Source organism: Melanotaenia boesemani, chromosome 10 (assembly GCF_017639745.1).
Source record: "Melanotaenia boesemani isolate fMelBoe1 chromosome 10, fMelBoe1.pri, whole genome shotgun sequence".
In the NCBI taxonomy this organism is placed as follows: Eukaryota; Metazoa; Chordata; class Actinopteri; order Atheriniformes; family Melanotaeniidae; genus Melanotaenia; species Melanotaenia boesemani.
Genome location: NC_055691.1, coordinates 29,514,552 through 29,532,501, shown reverse-complemented (window position 1 = coordinate 29,532,501; position 17,950 = coordinate 29,514,552). Strand labels below are relative to the sequence as shown.

Sequence of the window (17,950 nt, the reverse complement as noted above, 5' to 3'; positions counted from 1 at the left end):
AGCTTTTTCTGTTCGAGTTTTCACTCCCAGAAATACGATAGACAGTTCACAACACAGACATAAACATTAGATCTGTTAATCTGAAGGGACAGACAAGCAGTTACCTAGAGAAACACAGATCAGGCAGACAATCTTACAGATGCCTTGTATGGATTTGCACATAAACAAACTCTGTATGACAAAAAGGCAATAACAAAGAACCACAGGGGAGCATAGAAAATAACATGACCGTCAGTGTAATAAATATTAACAGTACTTAACCGTTACAAATGGAAGAAAATGACTACAGTAACCAGAATTTAATGATTACAGTCACTTTCTGATTAAATTATTGTGCTTCCTCCATGAAAAATTGTGTTACTTAAATACTGAAGCTAAGTTCTGAGGGTTTGTCTTTGAAATCTTGCCCTCTGCATATAGTTAGAAGAATGTGGCTCCACTGTGCAGATCCTTTTCTCTGCTCCGTTACTTAGTAGGACATTCACTCTGATTAAAATTCAGCTGTTGGTCAAAAACAATGAAAACAGAGAAACTCATTGCTGTGCTTCTGGCTCTCCAGCTGGAGTGGTGGGGGGCTGCAAAGAGAAGAAGAGCATGTGTACTTGTCTGTGAGCATCTATGACTCAGTGATGCTTAGCTCTGGCTTGGAGGATGATGCACTTACTTACTCACTCTCACTTACTTCTTTTCACAATTTAATTTCAGCACAATTCATTTAAGCAATTTAATTTCTTTTTATGGCATCTTCATTAAATAACTAAATTCTGAATGTGTTTTCAATACTTTTAACAGGTCCATAGCTTTAGATCCTGAAATGTGTGCTGATCAGCCACAGCAATGAATGCACTGTAACAACAACGCTGATCATCTTGTTACAATACAACTTTCTGGTAAATCTTGGGCACTGGCATTCATGGGAATGTTAATTTGTCATGTACCGCCTGACTAAACATTGCTGCCAGCCCCAAGTTTACCCCCCTTAGCAACGGCACTCCCCTGATGACGCCTCCTTCAACAGCAGGACAATGCATCCTACAACAGTGCCAAACCTGGTCAGGAAGACAATAAACAGTCCAAATCTTTAAACGGGCTTGACTAACCCAATCTGAAAAACTAAACCTAATCCATGGAAGCCTATTCCACAATCTACAAAACACAATGGACTCTAATGAGTCAGAGCTGTTTAGATAAAGAGGACTCATGCAGGTGGTTTTAATGTTGTATGTGTATTTGAACAAAGCAAACACAGTCCAGATAAATCCAATCCAATCCAGATAAATGTCTGTCACATCTCTCAAATGGGTTTCTCTGTAGCAGGTCTGGACCCATGTTGTGCCCTCATTGCCTGTCTCTGCTTTGCCAGAAGTGGCCACGGGGCAGACAGAGACCTGGCAGAGAGCTCAACCTCTCCCCTCATAGCCAGGCAGGGGTCCAGACAGGCCCTCTAGAGGCAGCATATCACTGTCTCTCCTTCCCCTCTCACTGGATCAACACTCCTAGACTAGAAAGGCTGATAGGAGAAGTAATTAGTGTACTATGCTTCAGCAGGATTCTTTCTGCACGTATGAATAAAAGCAATAAAGATAGTGAAGCAAGCCTGTGGAAAGGTCAGGTGGAGGAGAGAGGGCCTTGTCCTTGTGAAGTCACTCTGCCCTACTGTAATAGAAAATCAAGAAAAGTGATTGTATGTAAGGGTGGTTTTCAGACCTCATTAGCAAAATGGTTTCCCATGGGGTAAAAGTAACGGATCAGAATTCATTCTAGGATGTCTGCAAGGCTTTATATAACATATACAGTAATAGTGGCTGCTGTATAGTTTAGGACTAATAAAGTGAATGTATATGAATAGCAATGTGTGCATTTAGCCAGTTTGTCTTCAAACTGACATCCGTATGTGGTTTACTTGCAGAACAGATGTTCCTTGAAAAGTTTTGGTACATGCATAGGTCAGTGCTTGCTCTGTCTTTTAATATGTCCCTCACTCTGATTCTGTCCTCTGAATGTCCTGAGCAACATTTGTTGCAAAGTGACAGCATTGGACATCGAGGTCAGAGCACAACGGCCACTGAAAACTTTCTGCTGTTAAAACTGTCTGTACTTCCCTGCTCACACAGGACAAATTATACTTGCTGATGTGATTTGCTGGCATCACTGAGATCTTTGCTGAGTTTAATTTCAAGGAAATATGTAAATTGTGGCAAGTATGACTGAAACCCTGCTAGTGAGTCATTATCCAATTTATGTTTTGCTTTTTTATTTATTTATTTATTTATTTTTACTTACTTACTTATTAAAACCATTGCTTTTTTTTGCCTATAGTTGTGTAAAAACTGGAAATTTTGTTATATTACCCAAAGTTGGTCAGGAAATGAGTCAAAGTCATTCTTGGAGTTTACTTAAGTGTACATCACATATGAGACATACGTACCTTATTTCAATATTTTTGAGTTCTTTAAGTTGTACAAAGAAGGCATGTCAGGTAGTCTAGTTGCAATAAAATGAAATTGGTGCAGTAAGTACAAATCCTTGCACTTTGTCCTAACACTGTCAGGGGCATTGAGGTCATTTGGTTTCATAGGAGGCTAGACATAGGGACTTTGATTTCCCTGTTGGAGTGGAGACCTTTAAGAATTTTTCACCTTGGAAAACCAGTGAGGAGAAACAACTTCATAATCACTTTTTGACTGGAGCTCTACTCCCCAAACATCTGACATAATTACACCTATTAACACAGGTAATTAAACTCATATAAGGACACACAAATGTTGTAATAGTGCCTTTCCTGCTGTTGAGTTAAGAAAAACAAAGGAAAATGGTTAAAGGAAAATGCAATAAAAATATCTTTCAGAAAAAAACAAACAGACAAAAAAAAAAAAACATCACCACATAAATGGCTAATCTATTTTCTGAGATATATGGGCAGGCGGCTATTGAAGGCTATCTGAGCTCAATGGATGTCAGCTAGAGTTTAAGATGGGTTACTGGCGAGCCTCTTATTCTTTGACAGCCAGGTGACTCAGACAGGGGAAGACAGAGTGATGGACAGGAGAGGGGAAAGGAGTAAATGGAGTAGGTTGGAATGTCAGGTCTGGTGCATTGGAAGTGTTCCTGGTAGGAAACTGAAGTTGCCATGGCGACCTGATAAAAGTTCTGCAGCAACGAGTGAGACTTAAAAAGAGCCAGAGAGGAAGAGAGACCTTGAGGTATTGTGTTACTGCATTGGCCTTTCATAGCAATATTTTGAGCTGCAGTATTTATTTAACTACTCAGCATAAGCACAAGTGTTTTTTAAAAGTGCAAAATCAACTATCAATATATCATGTGTCATTTAGAATGATCATGGGAAATCACTTCCAGTTCTTACTTGTGTGTTGTCTTTCATTGCTGAAGCCAAGTTGGGTTAATCAAACTCCTATTAGGCTATTGGTGCACAGCTCCATAGTCGACTGATCCCTGGTTGAAAAGATATGAGGCAGAACTACACGTCTTTTTACATGAGTACAGGCATTGTATTGTGAAAAGTAATTGCTGGTCTTTGATGAGCTCAAGTGCTAGGACCAGTGATTTTAATGAGCTTATTCACCAGCATGAAGATTCAGATAGGCATTCTTCCACAGACAACCAAGGGGATAAATGAACACACAAATGCACACATATACACACAGTTGTTTTATCATCACTCCAGAGGACATTGCAGTGCCTTACTTTCATTTCCTACAGACTTATCCTGACCTTAATCATAACTGCCACTTGCTTAATCCCAACCCTTACCCCACTCTTGAGCTCAGGAGTCCCCACAGTGTGACACAGCTTGCGTACTACAAGTACACAAAATCATGTACACACAAATAAATGCACATACTGTGAAGAAATGACAGCTATAAGAGCATAAAAGCAAAGCACTCTGCAGTTACATACCCACAGAAGTTTTTCAGTCTATGTAACAGGACCTGCTGGGATTGTTCAGAGCTTTAAATCTAGCTCCTCAGAGATGCAACAGAAGATTGACTCTTGGCAGGATTAGCAAAGATGCCACAACAGCTCCTTCCTTTAGATGTCTGCATAATATTTCACTTGGTTTGTGGAAGATGGGTGTATGTGTATTCACTGGTCTGTGCTGACTTTTGTCTCATCTGTACAGCCATACTTGAACTGTGCATTATATATATTTTATAGGATATAAAGAACCTGATCAAATTAAATGGATACGTGATGTTACGTTATTATTTATTTAAGTCATTCAAATTCAGGATCGGCCAATACCAAGTTTCTGTAAAGTACTTATATATATTTTTTCTGTAGCAAGTTGTAAACTACACATTATTGTGTATAAAAGTTATTAAAATTGATACTTCAGATTTTCACCCACAGCAGGACATTCTCTGTACTGCTTGGTCTATTACGGGTCGCGGGTAAGCTGGAGCCTATCCCAGCATTAACAGGTGAGAGGCAGGGTACACCCTGGACAGGTCACCAGTCCATCACAGGGCCAACACACAGGGACAAGGGAGAATTTAGAGTCATCAATTAACCTAACATGCATGTCTTTGGACGGTGGGAGGAAGCTGGAGTACCCGGAGAGAACTACGCATACACGGGGAGAACATGCAAACTCCACACAGAAAGGTCACCACTCTTAAGGTTCAAACCTCCCCCCAGGCGAGATTTGAACCAACAACCTTCTTGCTGTGAGGCTGTGATGCTAACCACCACACCACTGTAGCCCCAGCTGGAAATTTAGATTTGAATACTCTGTTACCCTCTTTGTAATTCTTTTTGCCTTTTTTTTTGGCACTGTCCACAGAAACATGTAATTTCTCTTTAAAGTGTTTACTTGTGCTGGTTGCTTTAGTGGCATGGTTAGTTAGTTAGTTAAGTAAATTCTTTGCTTTCAGCCAGGAGTTCAGATTTCTAATCAAACTATTGAAATTCAGTCACTACCACCACATGTAATGCATACATTGCAGACTTTATAAAAGGCCTGCTGGTCTGTACTCATTTTACATTTTCAAATATTTTACACAGCAGAAATGTGAACAAGGTCTGGCCATAACTCTGTAGGGCAGCTGTTTTGTCCTGCAGATAATGTAAATCAACAGACATTGAAAATCAGAGCTCTATGTAATTCAAGACTTGATCAAAACATAATTTAAGTTTTACTTTTTTTGTTCCATTTCCTGACATTTTCCATTATTTTAAGAAGCATTAATATAGATAATGCAATGTTGTTCATACCTGTAATTATACACAATTTCTCTGTGATACTAATTTTATAGTATAAAGTTCTTCTAAAAAAAAAAATCTGGCTCCATGTTAATCTTTAAAGCCTTTATATTTTATGTGTTAATCAAAAGTTTCTGATGAAATATTTCATCTGCAATATAATTAGTAAGTTCGTTTGTGCAGCAGCATTAACCAAAATATTTGGTTACAATTAAATCCAAGACGTAAGTTAACTAAAATATTCAAAAGACACATTTTTTGTCATGAGCCACCACAACCGTGGTCCTAATGAAAGTTTTTCAATAGACAAACAATTTAGACTAATCAAACAAAATTTTAACTTTACATCCTGGTTGTTCACAATCAGTGCAGCTTGACTTCATTCTCTTTTTGCATGAAATCAAGCAATAGCCTTCTTTGTCAACTTTTTTACCTTATCACTGAAACATTTGTGTTATCTCCGTGTTTACAAGTCTGTCTTTGTTTGTCTGTGAGTTTGGTGACATTGCTGAAGGGCTGCTTTGTTTGTATGTTCTTTCAAGGCTTAGGAAATAGCACTGAAAGTCCAGCTAGGCCAGCGTGACTCTGAACCATCACATTTGCCCTGTCCAGTTACATGATGTCACCTTTTTTTTACCCAGGCAAGGTTGGATGGATAATAAATCACCTCATATTCAAGTTATGCATGTTTTCAAGAGATTGCCATTTTACTTGCCCTGCCCATTTGCAGGCTCACTTCCTCTCTCTCTAGCTATGTGTGTGTATGCCTGTGTTTGTGCAGTGTCATCTGGCACCATGTGTGAAAAAGATTAAGCATTTTTCCACAAAAATCTCATTTCTTTCCTGGGCTCTTTTTATTGGGTATTTATCACCATCGCAACAAATCAAACACTGCTGTTGGAAGTCCCAGTGAGGGCTTTCAGCTCAGCCAGTGATTATGTGTCTTTGTCTGTGTTTGTCTTGTTGAAGAAATCCTTCAAAGTCTTCTTTAGAAGTTAGTTTTACTAGAATATGCAATGGTATACTGATAGACCTCAATCTTACAGGCTAAAGATTTGTATACAGCTGACCAGAAAACCATTGACTGTGGCCCCAGTAGCTAGCTACAAATAAAGAATGAAATTAAACGATTGCACTTTAAATATAAACATTCACCTGCTGTGGCTTGAGTCTCACACCTTCTTCCTGATGCGCATGGACTTGAATTGTGCGCTCCAACGTCTGAAGTGAGGTTGCTGCAGAGGCTGTGGTCATGAGGTTTTGGACTTTTGCCTTGGACAGGCGAGTTCTCATGGCTGTTTTGATGTTGTTCTGGATGCTGAATCTGTGCTGTGCTGCCACAGACTGGAAATACAAGCGCCACTTCAGCCATAGTTTTTAAATCAGGGAACATTTAACCAAGTGAAGTGATCAGAAGTCAACGAGACTCTCTGAACGATGGGTTTCCTGATCCTGCAGGCACTCTTTTTGCACCAGTGGTTCAGCTGCACCGGTCTGTGACCCACAGTGGTCATTTTTCCAGGTGAAGCCAATGAGGTTGTGCATCAAGAGGGATATAGCTAATTAATAAACTCACTCACTATCAAGTGGGGTGTGAATTGAAATCTGTCAAATTGACAGATGACCTTCAGGCACCGTTTTAAAAACTGGTCAACACTGGAAAAGTTTCGGTTAATGCAACTCCTGATTGACACATGCTATTCAACGCATAACTGCCACATATCGCTGCATGGTGACATTAAACTTCTGTCTTCTGTTTCTTTCAGTTAATGGTTATGATTAAAATCCATGCCTATTTTTAGATGTTGGACTACAACAACATGGTTAGGGTTAGAGAAGTATGCATGATCTTGGTTGCATTTTAAAACAAATTCAAGACTAAACAAGAAGGAATAGGAAGTTGTTTTCTAATGGTTTTTGAGTAGTAAATGGGGAGCCAAGAGTTTACAAATCAGCACCAGGTTACAACAACAATAACAACAACAAAAAGAACTCTACATATATTAGAGAATATTAGGTCAGCATACATACACAGTCTACATATATATGCATGCATATGAATGGATGGTTTAGAGAGCCTGTTTATTTGTGTTGCTAATCGATTTCGTTTCATGCTGGTAGTTGGTCTTTTGTTCTTTTGTGCATATGAGAAAGATTTAGAGTAGAGTATGTGAAATTGCCTGATTAGAGCTTTCTATGGCATCGCCCTCTGAGGTGTTGTACTGTCTCCATGGTTACCAGCAGGCATGCTTCTCTCTTTTACTGTATGTTCAGTTAAACAAGATTCTCTCAAAGAGGGTTGACATAGGTATATATATGTATAGGCCAAATTCTAAAATAATTCTTTTCTAACCTTGACCATCCCATACATGTCTGTTTATGATTCTTTCCCATCATGAATAAATTGTTGCCCTTAGAAAAGTCATAATCATGAATAAAGCACAAGAAAAATGTACAATCTGGGATGAATGAAGCATCTATTTCAACTTGAATCATTACTCTGTTGGCTGTGATACACAAACTCACACACATATACAGAGCAGGACAAAACAACAGGGGGCGGAGGCATTAGATTACTGGCAGCTTCTCTTTCATGAGCTGGTGTTTGTTTTTATGTCAATTATCAAAACAAGGGTTCAGCGTAATGAGGCTAATGAGGAAGCACCTCATTTGGCTCTGCTTGTTTAATGATCTGTCTGAAGAGGACGAACACACGCTTTTACATGGACATGCACACAGATTTTCTACACAGACACAAACATAAAAAGTAATGAGATCTTATGAGTTAGAGCATGAAAAAGTTGAGATGTCTGAACTGAAACTCTATTTTTAAAATCCAAGCTAAAAGTTTTGTTTTTCCAACAGATAATAAAGATTGGGTTACAAAAGAAACAAGTTAAAGAAAAAGAAAACAGATTTGATAACAATCATAACTCACCGAGACTGATCAACTTGATTGTTGAAATTATTTATCAGTTTGAGTCATCGCAACTAATAATAACTGTAATCACAGTGTGTTTCATGGCTGCTGATGATGAGGACCCTCCATTTTCATTATCATCATCGTGCTTATGGTTGTCTGTATGAACTACCCCATAGTGATGTGTTGAAATCTGATGATGCTGATAAGGCTAATCAGCAATTATTAGGGGTATGAAGAGATGGAGAGATAGTGTGTTTGTGTCCATAGCTGTATATATGTGTGTGTGTGTGTCAGCACTCATATTAGCCCCATTGATGGGATTTAGTTACAACTGTGTCAAAGTAAGTTCAGTTGAGTTTGCTGAGCAACATTAAACACAGCTGAAGCTACAGTATGCTCCTGAGTCCAGATTCTAATGCAATTCAAAACCAGATACCAATACATGATAATAAGATACATAAATTGGTACAAAATATTCATAGTGTGTAAAGAATTGTTCAAAATATACAAATATTGTAGCACTATTCTGTCTCTAACATATATTCCTTACTCTTTAATCGAATCCCAATTCGCCTCCACTAAGGTAGCTACTCTTGCAGGGGTTTGCAAAATCTGAATTGTTAAAAATCTTTTCAGGTCGGGAAGCTCTGTGGTATTTGTTCAACCCACAAACTCTTAAATGGGTGTCCTTCATTAATGCCCAACCATATTCCCAGGTTGATACCATTATTTGCATTGCAAATCCTTGATCTGGGCCACAGACTGAAGTCCATTCAAATGTGTGATAGCAGGTGTAGTCATGGTGGCTTGTTTTTGCCTTTCTGTTTGATTACTGTTTCTATGTTCTGCATGGCTGAACGCTGAGCCACACAACACGACCAGCTTTCTGTCGTTCTTTCACACAACGCATACACACAGACAAAAACGCAGGCACAAAGACACACAGTGAAACAAAGTACGGCCCAATTTATTTACCACGAGCTGCTCAAAACTATCGAAACTTTCTGTCTTGAGCTATATAAAACATCTGAGAATATGTGGGTAAGAAAAAGAATTTACTTTGCATGAATTAATCCGCCCAACATTTAAATGTAAAATTAAGTGAAATTATTTATTGGACAAAAGACTGTTTGAATATTGACGTAGTCCCCTAACGGCAGGGTCAGTTAACGGTTAACCTAACCCCAGTGGTCCCAATCCAAGAGCTGTGAGAGTGGGCACTTAGTCTGAGTCTGACTTTCAGGTATCAGGCTGTTTATTCACCCAGGACTATTCACATTTCAGCCTGGCAGCAGGGATGTGAGAACAGTTGATGATGGATTAACAGAGAAAAACTTTTGGACCGGTTTAAAGCTGGAAGATGAACTCTGTGATTTGGTTCGTTATCCTTCCCTCCCAAAACTCTCACTGCCTTCCCTTCTTTGTCTCTCTTTCTTTGACAAGCCACCCTTTAGTCATTGAGTTATTTTCTACATTTTTACAAACACATTTTTCATATTTATCAAACTCTTATCTGCAACCACATATTCACTCAAATCCTGTATGCTATAGTCTTGTAATAATTTAGTCAGTGTTTTTATTCCATTGTTTCTTTTTCATTATCTATTCCATTTTCTCCATCTTCACAAACAATTAATCAATCTCCCTGTGCCAGGTGCAAGCACTATATTTCTCTCCATCTTTCCAGCTTTCTCCTCCTCATCTGAATGCTGGTCTCTCACTCTATGCTCTCTGCATTAATTCGTTCTCCATGTCTGCCTCCTCAGTGGCTCTGTGGAATATAAACTTCACAGGGTATGAACATCCTGTGTTTCCCTTGCTTGCTGTGATCTATGTGTCTCGTTAACTTGCATATGCTTGTTGCTGTCAAGATGGCAATAGCCGATCAATATCCTTAGGGTAGACACTCATCACTAACAGTGTCCTTCTCAGAACAAATGAGGTTACAGATCAATAACAGGGATCCCACTTCATTCAGCCCATTTACAAAAGAGCTAATAAAGATAATAATCATCTATAATCATCTGTTAATGTGCATACAGCTAGAGCAGTCCACTTAAATAACTGTAAGGACCTCAAAACTCTTAGAATTTGACAATGAACAAATTAAAGTCATAAGCTATGATCCTAATAGTAATGAAGAATGAAGAATAGCCCATTCATTCAAACAAAGGACTGAAATGTGTTTTCTATCTATCTATCTATCTATCTATCTATCTATCTATCTATCTATCTATCTATCTATCTATCTATCTATCTATCTATCTATCTATCTGTCTGTCTGTCTGTCTGTCTGTCTGTCTGTCTGTCTGTCTGTCTGTCTGTCTGTCTGTCTGTCTATCTATCTGTCTGTCTGTCTGTCTGTCTGTCTGTGTCTCTCTCTCTCTCTCTCTCTATATATATATATATATGTATATATATATATATATGTGTGTGTGTTCAATGCTCTTTCTTCCAGCAAGGAGCAAAGTCACTTACCAGCCTTGTTCTTTACATCATCCAACCATCACATTTTAGTTTTTCATTCTATACATCACTTAATAATTTATACTTTACTCCCCAGTCATTGGCACTTTATTTAGACAGTTGCGAGTAGATGATATCGCACACACTACAGTAAGCTTGCAGAAAATAGATAAATGATATATCATGGAATAGTGTTAATTGGAAATGTATTTGTTTCAGTCATTATAGTAATGAGAGATCTGGCATCTTTTGAAGGTTTGTTTCATTTGGAGGAGTTGTATCTTGGCTCCCAAAGGAGTTTTAATTCGATATCACTTAGAGCTTTTATGTTAGCCTAATTTTGCAATTATAAATGAACGTGTTGGTAAGCATTTCTTATTCAGGGTTTTTATAAAAGCCTTATTTTTATTCATTGAAAGATTTTAATTAGTATTGTTTTACATTTTAATCAACATTTTGAATTAATAAAAAAAATAAAGGGCAATGTTGACGAGGGCCATTAATCAAGCCAAATGTTTTCCTGTTGTAACTTATTTTAATTGTGGTTAAGAGACCTAATTTATTGAATCCACATGTTCTGATTGAGGCTCATCTCTTTACAGATACTATAACTGCACCAAGGCTGAGTTTGCACCATTATCTAATTTTGAAACCAGTCTGCGATAGCTCCATAACATTGTCCTCAAACTCAATCTAACACCTTTCTTTATTTCATTAGTTTATTGCTAAAAGGGTTGTTTTTTTGCTTTTTTGTTTTTTTTTTTGTTTTTTTTTTTACTATTTCCTGGGCAATAGTCCAGCAGAGATCTCTAGAAAAGAAAAGGCGAAAGAGAGCAAAGGGGTGGTGGAGGTGGACCGTGGGACAGCCCAGTGGGTTGCTCCTGCCAAGGCAGCACAGAGGAATGTTTGTATCTCTGTTTGCACTAGTGGTCCCATGTGTGTTTGCAGCAGAGGACCAGTTTGCCACATCACAGATCTATTGTTGAGGCTCTGCAGCCAAGGCTACCAGTTGGCCCTCACAGCCATCTGTCTCCATATCCTGTCCCACCAGTTAGCAGCTTACCACTCAGGGAACCAACCTCTCCCCTCTGCTGCTTTATGGAGAGCCAGAGTTCAGCTGAGCACTAAAGGCATAACATGCAAATGTATGACACCAAATGTATTTAAGTCATTTTAGCAGCTATGAGCCATTTGAGAGGGCGTTGTGATTTAGTCATTATAGTGTTTAAACGACATCATACTCTCCTAGAGTCCATCACAATGTTGGTTGCATTGAGACTCATGGAGAATTATAATAAATGCAGAATCAAGGAGAAGAAAGTCAGCATTTTCCTCCTTCCTTTCTGTTTGGATGCTGATGTGGAAGATATGAATGACTCACAGTTTCAGTTTTTGCTTCCGCTGTGTTGAGATGACTTTGATTTCTTGCTAATTTAAACAGTTAAAAAAAATTGTGAACAATTCTGACAATGTAAGCAAATGAACACGATGCACAGTCGGTGCTCTTTTTTCTTAAGCGTCAACATCTTTGGTTTTGCAATGTCTTTTTAAAGATAATATAAAACTTTGTACAGGTGTCACCTGGGACTTGTTGACTTTGGCATCAACTTAAAATGCAAAAAATGCGTCCTCTGCACAGCATGAGTGCTCTTGTTTTAATGTGATGCTCTCTTAAAAAACACAGTCTTTCATTCACACCAAAGCACACACTCAGGTTTTAATGTGATACAAAATTGTGTATTCAGAACTTTTCAGTGGAGGCTCATACACTTATGGTTTTCTGTTGATTTCTTTGATCTGACATTATTTTGAAACAGAACAAGATAAATGACTAGAGCTGCAGATGTATGCAGAGTACTGAAAGCTAAATTTATCTTTTTTTGAGGAAATCAACCACACAGAAAACAGAATGCCAAAGCAAAAGGATATACAGGCACATGAAAAATAAACTAAAACTTCTTTAATCTGTAAGGTTTAATGTATCAGAAAATAATAAAATATACCATCTGGTCCTATGGTCCCAAAGCCCAAATACAGCTGCAATGTCAAAAACTATGTACACCTTCACAGCTGTAAGTATCAGCCTAGTGCTGTAAACAAATGCAATTGAGAAATTGATCATCAGCAAGCGTGAGTATGTCTATACTGGTAGTTTACTGGACAGGACCTTTCAGGTGTGTCCACACAATGCCAAGGAGGAAAGAGTTTTGAGAGATGGAATTGTTGCTCCTCATAAATCTGGGAATGCTTAAAAGACTATTTCAATTCGGAGTCCATAATTTTCTTTAAAAAATAACATCACAACATGACTGAGGTTTCCAGCGCTGCATCTGAACAAACCACAAGAGTATTAGAACTTTGTTGAAGATATTTAGCCATAATGCACCACATGCACATCTGGTGAAAACCAACCACAGTATATCAACACAAACAGCTTGTACTAACTGTCAAGCATCATGGTAGTTTTCTAGATTAAAATGTGAGGTCATCTGTCTGACAGCTCAGGCTTGGCATAAATTGGTTCATGCATTAGAGCATTGATCTCATGTACAGCAGCAAATCTGAAATTAAAACGGCTGGAAAAAGAAAAAGAATAAAGGTGTTCTATTAAGTCTTTAGAAAACTCCTATGTTAAAGTTAATTAATTAAAAAAAAAGAGGTCATACTTTTTTTTTAATGACTGTTTGCATATAATAAGATATGAACATTTTTACAATTGGGAGGCACAGATGCTCCAGTCCAGTTTGAGAGTGTATCCTTTTTACTTTTAACCACAAAAGTAAAAATGCTATAAAAGAATACATTACTGAATAAATTCGAAACAGCTATTTTCACACATCAATTCACACTATGCACTGAAGGTAAAATGAACACAGACCAGGTAGTTACACAGAGTAACAGAGAGTGACGGGTTAGGTGAATTTAAGGTGTGTTAGGAAAAGGTGAAGAAATTAGTGGAAACTGAAAAAGTAACAGCATCTAGCTGGATTTAACTGATATTGGAGACTGCAAGGCTTAGTGAAGAATTTTCTTTTAGAAAAGAAAGTACTGGTAACAGCAGTGTCATACTAGTGTGGTATTAGGGATACTACTGAAGTGCCATTTGGAGCAATTTGGGAACCGTAAAAAAATGGCTATTTAAGAGAGCTGAGCCAAAAGCGCCAAATCATTGAGAAGAGGGTGTTGTATCGAGGCCGGTTACCCTGTCGAGATTCGTCCAACTCTACCAAAGCTCCGTCCTGTCCACACGGAAAAGAAGTGCGATTTTTTCATGTTTATTATTACTAACATTAATAAATACTGTAATCCCTCCCCTCAAAAAATTAATAAATAAATAAAATGAAATAAATATAATGATGTAATGGTTTACAAGTTTTTTAATATAGATTTTTACCTATGTGAATATCAAAAATGATTACCAGTGGTGGATGGAAATTCACTGTTAGATATTGTTCCCTTATGTTTGGAAGGAAGCAAACTGAAAGTTTCAAACTTTAATTGGTTGGGGAATTACAACAGGGGGAATCACATCCTGATGAACGGCGTGGAGATGGAGTGGGAACGGATCTTGACGGGGATACTGGCCTTGATACAACACCAGACTTCCCACCATGACTCTTTGATGGTCACAGCTTGGACTCTTACAAAGGTGTATTTGCTTTACAAATGAAAAGTAATCAATGAACACAAATAGACCGCACACATTACAAATAAGTTAGTACGCCTTTATTCGGCTTGCATTTGGTGAGGTGAGCTAGAGGTGAGCTCATACAACTTCTTTCTCAGCAGTGTCACAGCAACAAGCCATGGCTGACCTTTATTCAGGTAAAGTTTTCAAAATTGCTCAAAGAAGTTAATAATTTCCACGTGTTGGTCAACACCAGTATGTCAGCTAACACGTGGACAGCTGACAGCTAAGGCCTGTTTACCATGTGCGTTTTGTTATTGCATTTGCAGAAAAACACTTTAATTCTTTTGGACACATTGTAATTAAATATATATTTACAACAAGCATTCCTCAAAGTCAAGCCTTTAATGCACATTTTACACTGAAACATAATTGTTCGTGGTAGGTCTGTGACAACAAAAACAAATAACTGAGCTGGTAATTAGTTATTAGTTACACCAGGGGCATCTTTAAAAGTGAGAGAGAAGAGAATATCACTTTACTATGATTTCAGTTATTGGATCAATTTGAAATGTCATATTTTGTGAAATCTATCTGTTCATTTATATTAGGGTCAAGATTCCATCAGATATTTTGCTTTCAGTCCAGGATATGACTCTGAAATATCAGCTGCAAGGATATCATCAACCCAGTGGGGTGAAACCTCCTCCAAACGTCATATGCCCATGAAAGTAGTTGCAACCTCTTCCCAGTAAGTAAGTACATAACTTTTTTTAATGCCCAACTATGACAATGTCATCCCAACAACTCATCTAATACTCATCAATTAGTCAACTAATATTGGCTTTTGTGGTTGTTTTGCAATCTAATTCCAATAAATGATAGATGGAGTTTTCCAGTGCTGCTGTGTGAAGCATTTTCACTCATAGTGTTGAAATGACTCGACTGTAGTATCTGCAGCAAATCCTTGTTCAACCAGATTTTAATGATAGAAAAGGAGTGTCTATGTAGTCCTAGGTTCAGGACTTAGGTCTTCGAGTAAGTAACATAAATATCTTAACTATTTTTAAAAAAACATGGCATGTTTTACAGTATCCATTGATTAGCATGTAACTCAGATGATGTAGGCCAGTAGCCTTTCTAACCATGTCTTATTTAATGGCTTAGTGCTGTGTGTTTCTTAGCTCTCCCCTGGATTTGATATCTCATCTGGCATTCCCTCTGTGAACAGCCTCGTTATCGTATTCCTATGGAGTGCACTGACATTTGACATGCAGTCTCTGGCAGCATTGCAGATCAACTGACTTTCACAGCAATACTCTTTCTCTCTGTCTTATTGGGTCATTTCCCCTCTATCATAGCTTGTCTACCTCTTAGACCTTAAGCTGTTGGTGGACCTGAGGGACTGATGGTTGTCCCTTGTTCAAGCCTTATTTTGATTTTAATTATACAAGTCTTAGCCTGCGGTTATGGGTGTGTGTGGCTCTATATGGTGTTGAATATGACAGTGAGGGATGAGTACATCTGTTATAAGATGATCTTTCTGACATTTCAGATTTTACTTTCTTTTGTACTTTGATCACATTTGTTGTTGCAGAAATCACAGGACATTGCTCTGAAAGAGTATTCCAGAAATTACAACTTCTCTTCAACCTCATAACATGGATTTCTCTACTTGATTTAAAATTCTGTTATCCCAATATTTATTTATTTATTTAATTTCTTTTGTAAATTTAAAACTACAAATATTCAGAGCCACACTGATGGGAGATATTTTCAAAGAAAAGAACTGCTTCTGAGTAGACTTTATATTCACTTCACCACAAGAGTGGCTCCTGCTGAACTATCTCAGCCTTGAGTGAAGCACAACAAATGTTCTTTTGGAAGAGCAAACACATGAGTCATTGCACTCCTGAGGAATTGAAAACCTAATGTATTACTTTTTTATGTCAATGCTAATAAAAGAAAATCATCCCTATATGTTTAACTGTTGGCATTTTAATGGTTAATGTATTACCAGATGTTCACTTCTCCTTCACTCTGTTTTACTTGTACATTTTGAAACAGAGTGACTGACATGTGGTCTGAGAAGATTTTATGTTAACCAGCTGTTTATTTCTTAGCCATTTTCTAGCTTCTGCTCTCTATTGCTAAAATCTTGAGACAAAGGCGTTGTTGTCATTCCAGTTATACGTGTACATATAAAATTATTACGCTGACAAAGATGCAATCAAATTTTTTTATTCACTTACACAATCATTTACTTCAGTGGCACTTAAAAGTTTCTACAATCCTTAGAGCTTTCAAGTATAATCAAAAGCATCTTTTGTGATAATTGATTTTACTGTCATTGTCAGGCTGGGAAGGTTTATTCCTCCAAAGAGGGAGGCACGGTAGAAAAAGTTTGATAACCACTGGCTTACAGGGTCAATAAAGTTATTCAGTTGTACGTTTGTAATCGTAAGTAGCATAAGTAAATTCTAACTATTACTTAATAACAAAGCTGCTGGCATAAGTGGATTGTGTTTGGTATAGCTTACAGGTGCTTTTCTATTCTGCTTTCTAGAGTCATGGTTTATTGTGCAAACGTTCTGCATAGTGAGCTTACTTGAATGCAAGGAAATGTATAAAAGCTTGTTTTAGAAAATAAGCTTTATAAAGCAGTCACTGTAGCTGCTCCCTCAGTGCAGTGTCTTGGCTGTAATGCAAACAGAATTTGCGATTAGATTGTCTTAATTTAGCTATCTTGAACTTATAACATCAGAATAAGCAGACTAAGGTAGTGCATCACAGCATATTTGCTTTTGCTGTCTAACACCACCCTGCAGTCCTGGAACCTGGACATTCAATGTCTCTTTACAAATAATCTAATCTCCTCTGTCAGCGTGCATTTCTCAGCTCCATTTAAGTTTTGCTTTGCTTTGTCTCTAACTCCCCATGCCACCAACAGGTTACCTACAAGAGGAATGTTTAAAGGAGAAAGCTTAATTAATAACAACAAATTTGTTTTTGCATGTACATTATTTACAGCTTGAAAACATTTTGATGAATGACTAGATTAGATAAACAGTAAATCAGTTAACTTAAATTTACACTTTATTACACAGACACTTGTGATTACAGGTGGTGAAATAATTTATTCCTTTTAGTTTTAAGCACTTCTAATTAATATAGCTAAATAATCCCACAATATCAGCCGGTTACATTCTCAGAAAAATAAGTACAAGGGGTACAAAGGACTTTCACTAGGGTAGCACCCCCAAAAGTACTTCTGTTGTACAACAGTGCAGTTCGTACCCTATAAAGATCTGGTATTCATAAGGCACAAATTGCATTTTTAAGCCTATGACAGGAATACCTATGAGGGTACCATCCCAGCGATAGTTCTTTGTAACCCTGAAGCTGTTCTTTATTTTCTCAGAGTGAGGGAATTGTTTAGTTGGTTGAAAAAATAACTCAGACATTGAATGCTTTACCCAAATTTTGAAATATTTATAAAATAAGGTAATAGAGGGTTTAGAAAAACCTTCAGACTTTGAAAATAAAAATGTCATACTTCCCTCATGAGAAAACAACAAATGGAAAAACCTGCATTATCACTGACTCACTGTTTTTCTAGCATGAGTCATGAGAACGTCTCCTAAATCAGTCATCACCATTTGTTTTCCTTTGGTTTGGTGAGCACAGTATATTGTCTCAGAGTAGGCACA

At 37.6% G+C, this 17,950-nt stretch overlaps 1 protein-coding gene across 1 annotated transcript in view; it reads left to right on the top strand.

Annotated features, from left to right (window-relative positions):
• The first annotated feature begins 9,383 nt into the window (after positions 1–9,383).
• shank3a (SH3 and multiple ankyrin repeat domains 3a) overlaps positions 9,384–17,950 on the top strand; it is a 197,664-nt gene continuing 189,097 nt past the window's right edge. The window contains exon 1 of the mRNA XM_041998109.1: positions 9,384–9,523. The gene's annotated coding sequence lies outside the window, so the exon portion shown is untranslated. The remainder of the gene's footprint in view (positions 9,524–17,950) is intronic.